The sequence below is a fragment of the Fukomys damarensis genome, unplaced genomic scaffold, assembly GCF_012274545.1.
Source record: "Fukomys damarensis isolate Sample0158 unplaced genomic scaffold, DMR_v1.0_HiC HiC_scaffold_39, whole genome shotgun sequence".
Taxonomy (NCBI): domain Eukaryota; kingdom Metazoa; phylum Chordata; class Mammalia; order Rodentia; family Bathyergidae; genus Fukomys; species Fukomys damarensis.
In genome coordinates, this window is record NW_022900951.1 from 53009598 (window position 1) to 53024542 (window position 14945).

Sequence of the window (14945 nt, forward strand, 5' to 3'; positions counted from 1 at the left end):
CTCCAGACTTGCTTCTACTATATTTCTCTTCACTCAACTCTCTGTTTTGTCCCCTACTCCTTTTCAATTTTCTTCCCACAGAATAAATTCACTCTACTAAAGGGACACTCACTGCATGCAAGTTCGTAGTTTATTTGGATTTTGTTATACAATGGTAGAGCTTGCTCATATGGTAAAGTTTCCAAACTAATAGGGACCACAGTTTTTCAGTTGCTACACTGTTAGATGCAATTGATGCTTCTATTTGTAATGTGTTAGCTAGAATATCATACCTAATGTAATTAGTTGTTCTCCACTATAAGAGAAAACTGCAACTGTATGGGGTCACAACCACCAAGATAGTCCAGTACCAAAGGATTGAATACTGAGCTACATAGATAGCAACCTCTCATCCTCAATAGACTGGGAAGGTGGGATATTGGGATAAACACAAAGACCAAAAATTACCTACACCTAGATGATTTATCTTAGGAATAGGCATTTCAAAGAGAAGCCTCGATATTAGTGGCAAAGCTATCTACCATACAAACTCTATAAGCAACAATTAAGAAAATAAAATAAAATTTAAAAATAGAAAATGACAAAATAAAGAAGCAAAATGCAACCCATCCAGCCCACCCAGAACAAGTACAAGGGACAATGATATAAAGGAAATTAGAAGCAACATACCTAAACTTTCGGAAATGATAGCTGCAGATGAAGAACAAACATAGTGAAAATGGCCCTACTTCAAAAGCTGCTGTACAGATTCAGTGCAATCCCAATTGAAATCCCAACAGTATATTTCACAGAACTAGAGAAAACAACCCCAAAATTTATTTGGAACCAGAAGAGATCTAAAATAGAAAAAGCAATTCTAGGCAACAGAGACATGACAGGAGGCATCACGATCTCCAAGGTGAAACTATACTACAAAGCTACTGTGATTAAAAACAGCAGGGTACTAGAAAGAAACAGACCAGAGGATCAGTGGAACAGATTAGGAAGAAGGAGAAAGAAATCCAGACATACTTAGCCGCCTCATTTGACAAAGGAGCCAACCAGACTCATTGAAATAAAGGTAGCCTCTTGAATAAATGCTGTTGGAAAAACTGGATTTCAACCTGCCAAAAATTTAAAAATAGACCCCTATCTTTCAATCTGCACTAAACGAAAATCAAAGTAGATTAAAGATCTAAATATTAAAAAAGAAATATTAAACTTGCTGGAAGATAAGCTAGGTAGAAGTCTTGAAGACATTGGCATAGGAAAAGACTTTATGAACAAATTCTCAGTAGCACGGGAACTAGCACAAAGAATCAACAACTGGGATCTCATCTTATTAAGAAGCTTCTACAGTGCAAGAGAAACCACCACCAGAGCTAAGAGACAACCTATAATGTGGAAAAAAATTTTTACCAGTTGTTCCTCAGACAAAGGTCTACTATCTAGAACATATAAAGAATTCAAGAAAATCAGACCCCCAAAATATAAAGACACAATTCAAAAATGGGCATCGGAAATGAACAGACATTTTTCAGGCAAAGTAACAGCGGCAAATAAACATGAAGCATGTTCGACATCACTGGTAATTAAACAGATGCAAATAAAAACAACAGTGAGATTCCACCTCACCCAAGAAAGAATGACTGGTGTCGAGAAAGCAACCAATAACAAATGCCTGTGGGAGTTGGAGGGAGATAGGAGCTCTTGTTCATTGTGGGTGGGAGTGCAGACTGGTGCAACCACTGTGGAAATCAATATGGAGATACCTCAAAGACTAGGATTAGAGGTCCCATTTGATCCAGCTATCCCTCTGTAGGATATCTTTCCAAAAGAATTAAAAGAATCATACCACAGCAATATATGCTCACCTATGTTTATAGCGGCACAATTTGTAATAGCTAAAACTTGGAAACAGCCCAACTAGCCATCAGCTGGAGACTGCATAAAGATGTGTTTTTTCTATAACATGGAATACTATTTAGCCCTAGTGAACAAGAAACTAGATATATTTATAAATGAATGCACACTGAGGCCATATACTTAAGTGAAATAAATAGGACACACATGTGTAAATACAGAAGAGTTTTTCTGTTGTGAAAAACTAAAAGTATAAGAAAGGTTCAAAATGCAAAATTGATAATGTGAAATAGGAAGATATTATCTAAAGGAATAGGGGAAGTAGGGAGTGTAAGGGAAAGGAAAGAAGGGAAAAGAAAAAATATGATAAAAGAAAAAATTAAAGACTTTGTAAATAGGAAAGGGTGCAGGGAGGGCAGGGGAATGGGGAAAAACAGCATTTCAAAGAGGCAAGAACCAAGATACATCATGTAAAGGTACACGATCCCTATGATGAATGTAACTGTACTGTATACCTGAAATGTACAAATAAATTTAATATAAAAATGATTTAAAAATTTAAAAAAGAAGCCAAGCCCAAAGGTTGCACAAGAGAGGAAACGATAAAGATCAGAGCAGAAATAAATGCAATTAAAACTACAAAAACAACAAAAATAACCAATGAATCAAGGAGTTGACTGTTTGAAACATTAAAAAAATTAAATAAACCGTTAGCTAACCTTATCAAAAAAAAGAAAGAAAAGACTCAAATTCTTATAATTAGGAATGAAAAGAGTAAAATCACAATGGATCCTGTAGAAATCTAGAGCATCAATACGTACTTTAAGAACCTGTACTATAATAAGATGGAAAACACAGAAGAAATAAACAGTACTAGATATATATGAATTACCAATGATGAATCAAGAAGATATAAAAATTCTAAACAACCCAATATCAGTCAATGAAATTGAAAATGTAATTAAATACTTCTCAACAAATGAAAGCCCAATTCCAATAGCTTCATTACTGGATTCTAAAAGAAATTTAGAGAAGATCTACTGCCAATTCTCTTCAAACTCTTTTTTTTTTCTGGTATCAAACTCAGGTTTTTGCACTTGCAAAGCAGGCACCAGTACCACTGAGCTAAATCCCTGGCCCCAAACTCTTTAATAAAATAAAAAGACAGCAATACTCCCAAAATCATTCCCAGAAGCAAGTATTATTATCAAAACCAGTGAAAGAGCCAACCAAAAAAGAAAACTACAAACCAATCTCCCTAAGGAACATACATCAAAGATTCTCATTTAGATTCTGGCAATCAAAATGCAACAAATCATCAAGAAGATTCATACACCATGACCAAGTAGGAGTCATCCTAGGGATGCAGGGATAGTTCAATATATGCAAATCAATAACTGTAATACACCATATCAAAAGTGCCAAAGACAAAAATCACATGATCATCTCAATAGACACAGAAAAACACTTGGCAAAGCCCAACATCCATTCATGATAAAACCCCTACAAAAAATTGGAATAGGTCATTACCTCAATCTGATAAAAGCCATCTATTACAAATCAACAGCCAAAATAATACTAAATGGTAAAAAATTGAAAGCATTCATTCTAAAATTAAGAACACGACAAGAATGTCCATTATCAATACTCCGATTCAACATAGTTTTGGAAACATTAGCCTGACAAATTAGACAAGAAAAAGTAATAAAAAGAGTAAAGATAGGAAAGGAAGAAGTTAAATTATCATTATTTGCAGAGAACATGATTCTTTATACAGAAAACCCCAAAAATTTCACCAAAAGACTTCTAAATAGCCAAATTCAGTAGTTTTAGCTGGATACAACATGAACACTCAAAAATCAATGGCATTTCTGTACACAAATAATAAAGTCACTGAGAAAGAAATTAGGGGAAAAAAACCTTTCACAACAGCATCAAAAAATTAAATACGTAGGAATCAATCTAACAAAGGAAATAAAGGACTTATACATTGAAAATTACAGTACTCTGAAAAAGGAGATTGAAGTGGATGTCAGAAAAATGGAAAGGCATCCCTTGTTCCTGGGTAGGAAGAACCAACATAGTAAAATGGCCATACTCCAAAAATTATTATACAGATTTAAAACAATCCCAATCAAAATACCTTAGCATACCTTACAGAACTAGAGAAATCATTTCTAAAATTCTTTTGGAACCAGAAGAGACCTAGAATAACAAAAGCAATTCTTAGCAACAAAGGCAAGGCAGAAGGCATCACAATTCCTGCCTTGAAATTACACTACAGAGCTACTATGATTAAACCACGTGGCACTGGCACAAAAACAGACCTGAGGATCAATAAAACAGACTAAAGAGGCAGAAACAATACAAGCTCAGTTACCTTATCTTTGACAAAGGGGCCAAACACATTCACTGGAGAAAGATAGCCTCTTTAATAGATCGTGCAGAAGAAACTCACTTTCTACTTGCCAAAAACTAAAACTAGACCTTTGTCTCTCACCATGCACTAAACTAAAATCAAAATTGATCAAAGATCTAAATATTAAAACAGGAACCCTGAATTTTCTGGAAGAGAGAATAAGAACTCCTGAGTACATATGAGGTAGGCAAAAACTTTATGAACAAAACCCAGAATGCACGGGAAACAGTGCAAATAATAAACAACTGGGATCTCATCATATTGAAAAGTTTTTGCACCACAAAAGTAATCATCAACAGAGTGGAGACAACTCACAGCATGGGAAAAATTGTAAATAGTAGTCCCTCAAATAAAGGACTAATATCTAGAATATAAAAAGAATTGAAAAAATCAGCCCCCACAAATTTAAAGACCCAATTCAAAAATGGGCATCTGAAATGAATACACACTTCTCAGATGAAGAACTACAAATGGCAAATTAACATGAAAATATGTTCAAAATCATTGGTCATTTGAGAGGTGCAAATTAAAACAACACTGAGATTCCATCTCACCCCAGACAGAATGGCTAAGATCAAGAACTCAACCAATAACAAATGCTGGCAGGGCTGTGGGGAAAAAGGAACACTGCTCCACTGTTTGTGGAAGTGCAGACTGGCACAACCACTGTGCAATTCAGGGTGGAGAGTCCTCAGAATATTAGGATTAGAGGTCCCATTTGACCCAGCTATTCCCCTGCAGGGTACCTTCCTAAAACAATTAAAAGTATCATACCACAACAATATCTGCATACTTATGTATAGCAACACAATTTGTAATAGCTAAATTTTATTAACAACCCAAATGCCCATCAACTGATGCATTAAAAATATGTGTTGGGCTGGGGATTTAGCTCAGTGGTCCCACCACCTGCCTCACAAACACAAGGTCCTGAGTTCGATCCCAAGTACCAAAAAAAAAAGTGCCTTTTTTCTACAACGGAGTACTACTCAGCCATAAAGAAAGACACTTGAGACTTCTGTAGCTAAATTAATATGCCTTGAGACTATAGTATTTTAAGTGAAATAAATTGAACACACATGTAAATAGTGCATTCTCTCTGATGTGAGAAACTGAAAGGGTAAATAAGGACACAATGTATAATAGATAATGTGAAATAGGAAGAAATTATTCAAAAGGAAAGAGAAACTGAAGGGAGAAGCAGAAAAAGTGAGAAAAGAAGGCAAAATGGAAACAGCTTTTGTAAATGAGGAAAGGATGAAGAAGGAGGGAAGGGATTGGGAGAAAAGGGGGAATCACAATATACCACGTACAGGTACAAATTTCCTTCAATGAATGGGTAAGGCATGGAGCATCACAATCCCAGACTTCAACTTATACTACAGAGCTAACAGTGATAAAAAAAAAATGGTGCTGTATTAGTAAAACACAGATTAATGGATCAATGGAACAAAATAGAGAATGCAGAAACAACTCGAGGCACACTCTGCTACATTATCTTTGACAAAAGCGCCAAATCCTTTCACTGGAGGGAAGATAGCCTTTTTAATTAATGGTGCTGGAAAAACTGGCTATCTACATGTTGAAGATTGAACCTGGCCTCATATTTCTCACTAAATCAAAACAAAAATAGATCAAAGATCTAAACATTACAAACACTTAATCTGGTGGATGACAAAATAGGTAAAACATTCAAGACTTTCTGAATGGGACCCTATTTGCACAAGAAATCATACCAAGAATCAACAAATCGGATCACATCAAATTCAAAGGCTTCTGAACAGCAAAGGAAACCACCAACATAGTGAAAAGAAACATAGTAAATGGGGAAAAAAATTTCCCAGCTACTCCTCATACAAAGGACTCACATGTAGAATATATGAAGAACTCAAAAATTTGATCCCTTACACCAAATTTAAAGACCTAATCAAATCCTTGGAATCTGAAATGAATAAACACTTCTCAGATGAAGAAGTACAAATGGCCAATAAATACATGAAAAAAATGTTGAATATTCAAGAAATGCAAATTAAAACAACACTTGTTATTCCATCTCACTCAAAAAAGAATGGCTATCATCAAAAATTCAGTCAATAACAAATCTTGGTGATACTTCAGGGATACTTCATACTTCTTCATGGTTGGTGGGAGTCGAAACTGATAAAAACACTATGGAGATTCCTCAGAAATGTAAAAGTAGAAAATTCATTGACCCAACAATTCCCCTTTAGGTATCTTCTTAAATAGTTCAAGACATAATACTACAGTCATGTATGCATACCCATGTTTATAGCAGAACAATTCATAATAGCCAAATCATGGAAACAGTTTATATGTCCATCAACAGATGAATCAATAAAGAAAATGTGGTATTTACATACAATACATTAGTACTTCCGTAAAAAAAATAAACGAGTCATTTGTAGGAACATAGATACACCTTGAGACCATAATGTTAAGAGAAGTAAATTACACACACAAGCTTAAATAGCACACAGTTTTTCTTACATGACAAACTGAATGTGTAAATAAAGTGCAAAATAAAAAACAGGTAATAGGAAAAAAAAGAAAATAAATTATTGTGATCCAGCATGGCCAATGGATCTAAAAGTGTACCTTGATTCAGTATTATTGTCTTATTTGTTAAAAATATGAGATTTTCATGAATGGGTTTAGCCCAGAGCCACGATAATAATAATTAATAAGTATTAATATTAATATATTATCTTATATATTATCTAATAATACTGTATTAACATATGTACCATTATATCAGACATATTTTTTATATATTCACTAGAAAACATGGCCACAAAGGAGACATACTAATTCAGAATTGGGCCTGCCTCTGGTGAGAGAATAGGAATAGCACAGAGAAAAGGAGTAAAAGCAGATGTGATAGATTAACTACTGGTCAACTTGGAATGCCCACCTGAACTGAGTCAGTGTGGTTCTGGACCTGGAAGACCCACCTGAGGATTGTTGCCAACAGCATAAAAAGAGAAATGGAGTGGAACGTCATTTGCTGTTGATTTTCCTGAAGAAGCTTGCTGCAGCTGGTTTTCCTGATAGGAACCTCGCTGTACTCGTCGTCAAAGGTGCTGAGGACCTTGCCATTGTGAAGAATGGTTGCTGTTCTTGTCAGGGGAGCTCTGATCTTCACCTTGAGTGTCACTTCCTGGATACAGTGCAGATCTCAGATCTCTCAGTCTGGTGGCACAGATCCTTCACCCCACTGGTGCAGGCTTTCTAGCTTCCACGACTGGCCTTTGGGCCTTCCTGGTGCAGATCCTAGATACAGACTTGCACAAGACATTGCCGCGGGCTCTAGACCTTTAGCTGGACTTGTGCAGGAAATGGTCATGGGATCCAGGCTTTCAGCTGGATTCTTCACGTCTCTAGTGTGTGGACAGATCTCTTGCCTCTTCTGCATTTCACGTTTTGGGTGAATATTATAAAATGATCCTGAAAATTATGTGTTCTTTATTAAATCTATTCCCTAGCAACCCTGACTACAACAGCAGACTTTAACATGTTTTATGTTTTGTTTACAGAAAGCAATACATTGCAAATGACAAATGTTCATCTTGGGACACAGGTATAACAATGTTTATTATACAATTTTGTATAACTTAAAATTTGTATTGATAATAATGAAAATAAGTAATGCCTTTTCCCTATCTTCTGTGCTCTTCTCAAGGCAGAAAACTTTATTTTCAAGTATGCTACATAATGTTTGTAGTAGCAATAGGCTGTTAAGCATTCACTCACATCCCGGGTAAAGGACAAGGAGAGAAATCCAACGAAAATGTGAAAATCTGGCACCAAAATAGGTGCCTGGTGTTGCCAGTTCTTCTTGCTTGCTGTGACTTTTGGAGCTTGCACTGAATTCTGAGCTCAAAGCATTGACCACTGGGAGAATTCCACCTCTGTGATCCTTTCTTAAAGTTATCACAAACAGTAAGAATCTGGCTACAACCCAAGAAAAGGTTATACTGCTCTGGTATTTCATCTGCCCCCCCAGACTATAGAGCTTCCTGGGTCCAGAGTAGACTTATTAACATCTGAAAAGCTTGTCTTTTTCAAATTTACTGAGTACTGGGCCTTTCTCTGATTCCCAAGGGAAAACGCCAGTTCTCCTTGGCAGAACCTCTGCAAAACGACAGCCTCTGAAAGGACAAAGCAGGGGATTTCTGGGCAAAAAAAGGATAGAAGGGAAAACTTGACACCTTTCCCATTACTTTTCTTGCCTCTAAGTGGTCATTTGTGAGAATTTGACAACAAAAAGCAGAAAGCTTAGAGCCTTAAAATGCTAGGAACACAGGCTGAAGCTTCAGGAAAGGAAGCACAGATTCTGCTGTCTAGATGCAGGGACAATAGCAATGTTCCCTGGAGAGAAAACTTGTTTCTTTAGCCACAGGAAAACAATATTCTTTGAAGATAGAATACGCCATCACTGACTGGCCTCTAGATCCACTCAAAAACTTAACAGAGAAATGGACCAAACACTGCAACATCAAGTTTGCATTCTAGCCCCTCTTAAACCACAATTACAGTACACACGATAGTGGCATAAAACACATATAAGAATGATGTAATGTAAATATACCCAATGAGATTGTGTATGCACATATACACCCCTCCACATATGAAATAGCTAGATCAAAACAAAATGTTCACATTCACAAGTACCTCCTTATCAGGAATCAAAGAGTGTTATTTAATTTTGGAATAAATCCTTTCTGACTTCTGGGAGCCCTTAATACACACCTAAGGACCAACACTGACAGGCAAGTTTTCTCTAATTCACATGGAATTTCCATACCTGTCCAGTACCATCCAACTCAGTCCTAACCTCATATCGATGGGAACAGTTAGTCCAATTCAAAAAGACATGCTTTTCTATTTCCTAAAGTCCACTTTGAAAACCTATAACTTTTACTGATTACTGAATTTACACGTGTGAAACATCTTAAATTAACAGACTCTTGAAGGGTCCTTTTTCCCCAGAGTTGAGTAAAACTGCTTATATTAAGATGAAAAGATTGAAGTCCAGAAACAAAGCACGGGTTTCGCAATGTAACAGAAGTAACTAGTGTAGTGTCAGAGCTGTATCAACATGCTCTAGCTACTGATATAAGATTTCTCTGCTTTTGTTGATGAGGAGTTCAGCAAAATACTCTATCTTAATACAACTCATTGCTGTCCTAGTTTCACTGTTGGTTTTTTAATGTAATTTAACTTTTACGTAGTTTATGATATTTTTAAGTTTTTATTTTATTAGTACACGTTTGCAGTTTAAATCATGTTGGGGAGTTATAATAAGTACATAACACAGCTTGTTTCTGTGTTTTTAAAATCCCCTTCTCTTCCCCTTCCTCCTTCTTCCAGTTTCCTATCCCATTTTTCATTCTCCTTGATGTTATTAATCTTAGCTCATGTATGGCATATAATGTTTACATTAATTGAGATATTAAGTTCCAGTATATGGCATATCTTTATTCTACTTATTTCCCTTTCCCCTTGCACTTTTTCCCTTGGACTACTTCCCTATTGTAGACATCCATCTTTTTCTTCCCTTCTATCCATCCTATTTTTTTTTTTGTACTTTGACTCACTCAAATGAGAGATACCATATGATATTGAAGCCTGAGTGTCTGGTTTATGTCACTCAACATTATATTTTCCAATTGCATCCATTTTCCTACAAATGCCTCAAATCTGTCATTCTTCATAGCATAGTAGTCCATTGCGTACAGATATCACATTTTCTTTATCTAATCATCTGTTGATGGGTATACAGATTGTTTCTAGGATTTAGCTATTACAAGTTGTGTAGTTAGATTTTTATATAGGTGGAGTTCAATTTACTTAAATTTAGATGTAGTTGGCATTTTTGTTTCTTTCTTTCTTAGTGGTACTAGGGATTGAATCCAGAGCCTTTGCAATGAACTACATCCCTAGTCCTTTTTTAAATTTTGAGACAAGTTTTCACTAAATTGCCCAAGATGGGCTTGAATTTATGCTCCTTCTGCCTCAGCCTCCCAAGCCACTAGGATTACAGGCATGAACTACTACACCTCGATATAGTTGGACTTTGATGTAATTTGGATATTAATGTTGGACTTCAATATTGGGTTTCTAATATAAGTGAAAAACTAAATCGGATTGTCAAGTAATTGTATCCCTATATGTAAAGTGGCTAAAGATTAACTGAGATAATATAAAGTTCCTAGTCCATAATTGTGTCTCTTGCTCACAATCATGCCTTAAATGTACATATATGCTTACGTGTTAGAAAGGGGCTTGGACCTAAACTTTCTGGTCTCACAACTATTTGAATTAAGATCAAGCAAAATTCTTTCTTTTAAAAACAGGAAAATAGGCCGGGTGTGGTGGCGCATGCCTGTAATCCCAACACTCTGGAGGCTGAGGCAGGAGGATCACTGTGAGTTCGAGACCTGCCTGGGATACATAGTGTTCCAGAGGTTTAAAAACAGGAAAATAGGCCGGGTGTGGTGGCGCATGCCTGTAATCCCAACACTCTGGAGGCTGAGGCAGGAGGATCACTGTGAGTTCGAGACCTGCCTGGGATACATAGTGAGTTCCAGGTCAGTCTCAACTACATAGTGAGACCCTGTCTCATAAATAAATAAAGAAACAAACAAACAAACAGGAAAAGGGGGCACAGAGAAGTAAGTTGTGGAACATCATGCTATATGTCGCTGGTCATGATAGTATCAAGACACATGGGAAGTACTACACTCCAAAGCTCACAGTGCTCTTTTCCTAAGCCAATGGTTCTCAGATTTCATAGACCGGAATCATGTGGAGAGATGGAATTTGTTAAAAAAAACAGACCCCTGTGTCCCAACCCAACTTCTGATTCGGAAGTTATCTGAAAATTTACATTTCGAACATTTTACCAGGTGATGCTGATAATGTTGGTCTGGGAACCACACCTGAATAATCACAGGCATCATTCCATTCAGACATGTTACTAAGATGTGTTCTAACATCGACAAAGGATCTCTAAGGTAATGTTTCTCTTACCCACAGTATTACAGAATGTCAGAATTACCAGAGAGCTTGGAAAACATTCAGCCCAATAGGTTTAACCCTCAGCTTATCATTAAAACAACATGGTATAATTATTTTTAAATAACCATTACCTAAGCTCCAACCTCAGAGATGCTGATTTTAACTGCACATGTCCTATAAAGAAAATCTTTTGCTAGTAGATGCCCAAGAAATATCATGGGATTTTTTCAAGCTGAAAACAAATGGCAAGAGACAGCAATTCAAATTCAAGAAAAAATTAGATCTCTCGTAAAGCTAATTTTATAATCCTTAAGTTATAATTACATGTATCTTCTCCTTAACTGATGTAAAAAGCAATTGTATTAAAAGATATGTACAGGGTTCAGATAAGTATGGAGCGCCTGAAGGGACAACCTGGATAAAAGTTCCCTGATGGCTCAGCTGGAAGCAGTTGTGGTGGTGGCTTCCATTCTCTTGTGGGCATCTCTCTTCTCAGCTGTGCACAAGACAGAAGAGGGACATATTGGAGTACACTACTGAGGCACTGCTGACTTTCACCAGTGACCCTGGTTTCCATCTTATGCTTCCTTTCATCATGTCATATAAGTCAGTGCAGACCACACTTCAGATAAGGTGAAAAATGTACCTTGTGGGACCAGTGGCGGTGTGATGTTCTATTTAGAAAAAATTGAAGTGGTAAACTTCCTGTTTCAAAATTCAGTGTATGATATAGTGAAAAACTACACTGCCAAATATGACAAGGCCCTCATCTTCAACATGATCCACCACTAGCTGATTCAGTTCTGCAATGTGCACACACTTGAGGAGGTCTACATTAAGCTATTTGACCAGATTGATGAAAGTTTCAAACTGGCTTTGCAACAGGACCTGACCTCCATGGCCCTTGGGCTTGTCATGCAAGCTGGGAGGGTGACCAAGCACAATATCCCCAAGGCAATCCCCAGAAACTGCGAGCTGATGGAAAGCGAGAAAATGAGGCTTCTCATTGCAGCTCAGAAACAGAAGGTGGTGGAGAAGGAGGCCCTCATAGAGGCACAAAAACTGGTTCAGGTTGCAGAAATCACCTGTGGGCAGAAGGTGATGGAGAAGGAGGCAGAGAAGAGGATTTCGGAAATTGAAGATGCTGCATTTCTGGCCCAGGAGTGCTACACTGATCTGAAAATAGCTGAAGCAAATAAACTGAAGCTGGCAGCAGAATATGTGCAGCTGATGAAGTACATCCAAGGCCATTGCTTCCAAACAGCAAGATTTACTTCAGCAAAGACATCCCCAACCCATGTTCCTGGACTCCAAGGGTGGCCTGGGCAAGCAGTTCGAGGGGCTGGCTGACAAGCTGAGCCTTGACTTAGGAAATGAGCCCTTGGAGGCTGCCACGAAGGAGAACTGAAGAAAACAAAGTACACAACCTCAGATGATACTTAAAGAGATCTTTATTTTTTAAGGTAAAACTGAATGCTCCTTTCTCTCATACTACCTTCTTCAACTCCTCAAGTTGTTATGCAAAAGAAGAAATGGACATAAGTCTGTTCCCCTTCTTAGGAAGGGAGGCTAGAGATCAATGGCTGGGCTTTTATTCAGGTGAGTAGGTTACCTGGCTTCTGCTAAAATTTGTAAACCATGGGTTTGACCTTTGACCTGCAGGAACCGATCCTGTGAATGTGGCTTAGAATGCTATCACCGAGCAATGGGAAAGAGGTAGGTTGCTGCCTTCAGGAGATTTGATTCCACTTATCTGGGAAAATGCAGTCTGCCTTTCTCACCCCTGCCTCTGGGGCTCACAGCTGAGCAGAAGAAATAGCTACAGTGTAGGTGGTCATTTAAGAGGCAAGCTTTTGTTTGTTTGCTTGCTTTGGAACCCTCATACGGAAGAACTGGCACTAGGTTTTACAAGATTTTCTAAAGACTATGCTGTTTTTCCTGGGGCTCAGGGTGGTAGTTCTGACTACATTTCCAGAGCCAGGGCTCCATTCCCACCACTCAAATATTTTTGAAACTTTTCACCTAATTGGTGATTTGGTTTGTTCTTCTCAAGTAATCTGTTGGTTCTACTCAGTATCAAGAACACAAAAACAAATAATCAAGTGTTTTCCTAGCTTCTGACATGGGCTCACTATATGGCTAGTCACTGTTGTATCTGCTTGGTGAATTGTGTGTGTACCTGGAGTACAGTTTCTTCATGCTTGTGGAGGAGATTCTCCATGGAGGAAGCAGGGTCAGCTAAGTTCTTTCCAGTAATAATGCTGTGGCTTATGTCAGGGGTGTGATGCAGTGCTAAAGGGAGCCCTTCTGAGTAACTTGTGATGTTAATTCTGGAGCTCCATGCAGCCACACCAGGTCGAACTAATGCTAAATCTCCAGAGACAGCTCTATGGATTCGCAAGGCCTAAGGCTTTTGAGGAAACCATCAGAATGCATTCAAAGAGTTTTATTTTGATTCAGGATGAGAAGAGCAAACATGAAAAAAAAGGTTTTTATCTTGAAATTGGAGTTGGGGTATGGAATTCAACCCATAAAGCCCAGGAACAGTGCACAGAATTGGTAAGTGGAGGCAGCCATCTAGAGTGAATTTGCAAGCATATTTTTACACTGCATAATAACCATGACCAGCTCAGGTATAGAATATGCCCTTGTTATTAGCTACTCTCACCAAAAGCAATAGCAAAAACTACCTACTGTACCCCTCTTCCCTAGGTGAAAACTATGAACAACACTTTCTGGAAGTAATTCCCACCTCATGTTCGGCTCCATGCCCAGGCGTCTGGTTCTTCACATGGTCATAGTATTCAGGCCAGCTTGGTCCTAAGAGACACCAGGCTTGGCAGGAACCTGGGCAGTATTCAACTTGCCTAGAAGATACACGATATTAACTCCCCTTCACATGCTGCCCTTCTCCGTTCTGACTCCTGGCACTGGAATTTTCAAACCACTGGTCCCCACCACATGGCACTGGCAGCAAAATGCTCCTAAGCAATGGTGTCTCCCAAGATCAACAAAGGATGCCCTGTATGACATCCTCATCTTCCTCCCCTTCAGTGCAGTCCATCACCTGTTAGGACATCACAGCACCCTATTATCCCCTGTCCACATGGGTGTCTGCTTCCCTGGAGTTCTTGCCACCTGAGCATCAGCAAACACCACTTCGCCATAGTCGATTCTGCAGCAAGGTTATCTCAGCTCTGAAGAGTGTGCTTTACACGGGTTCTTAACTTGAAAGTCTCTGGTACCAACATCCTTCATTGCTTGTCCCTTGATCACAAATGAGTCTCAGTGAAATCCTGCTGTGACTCTCCCTACCCTCATGTTAAAGTCACTTCCTCTTTAAAACAAAAAATAGAAACATGGTCATGCCTGGCAGCATCATTCCTGTAGTTGTGGACACCTGTCTGAGGAGTAAAATCATGGAAGTCAGCTGTCTCCTTATCACAGGATAACTGACGTACGTGTCTGTCTGTATGACTTTGTCTTTTAACGCTTAGTAGAAAATCTAATCTTAAATTGTTTGGGTTCTGAACATGTAAAATGTGATAGCCTGCAATTTTGTGGGCAGTGAAATATTGGCTGCTATTTATAAGTGGAACTTTTATCAAAATAAGTAACTTTATAAAATTTAGTTTGTAGGATT

The 14945-nt window shown here is 38.0% G+C and overlaps 1 protein-coding gene and 1 pseudogene across 4 annotated transcripts in view; one reads left to right on the top strand and one right to left on the bottom strand.

Annotated features, from left to right (window-relative positions):
* The window catches only part of Ophn1 (oligophrenin 1), a 418396-nt gene that overhangs the window by 299086 nt on the left and 104365 nt on the right, over positions 1–14945 (bottom strand). The gene's annotated exons all lie outside the window — the stretch shown is intronic.
* LOC104867766 lies at positions 11720–12710 on the top strand (annotated as a pseudogene).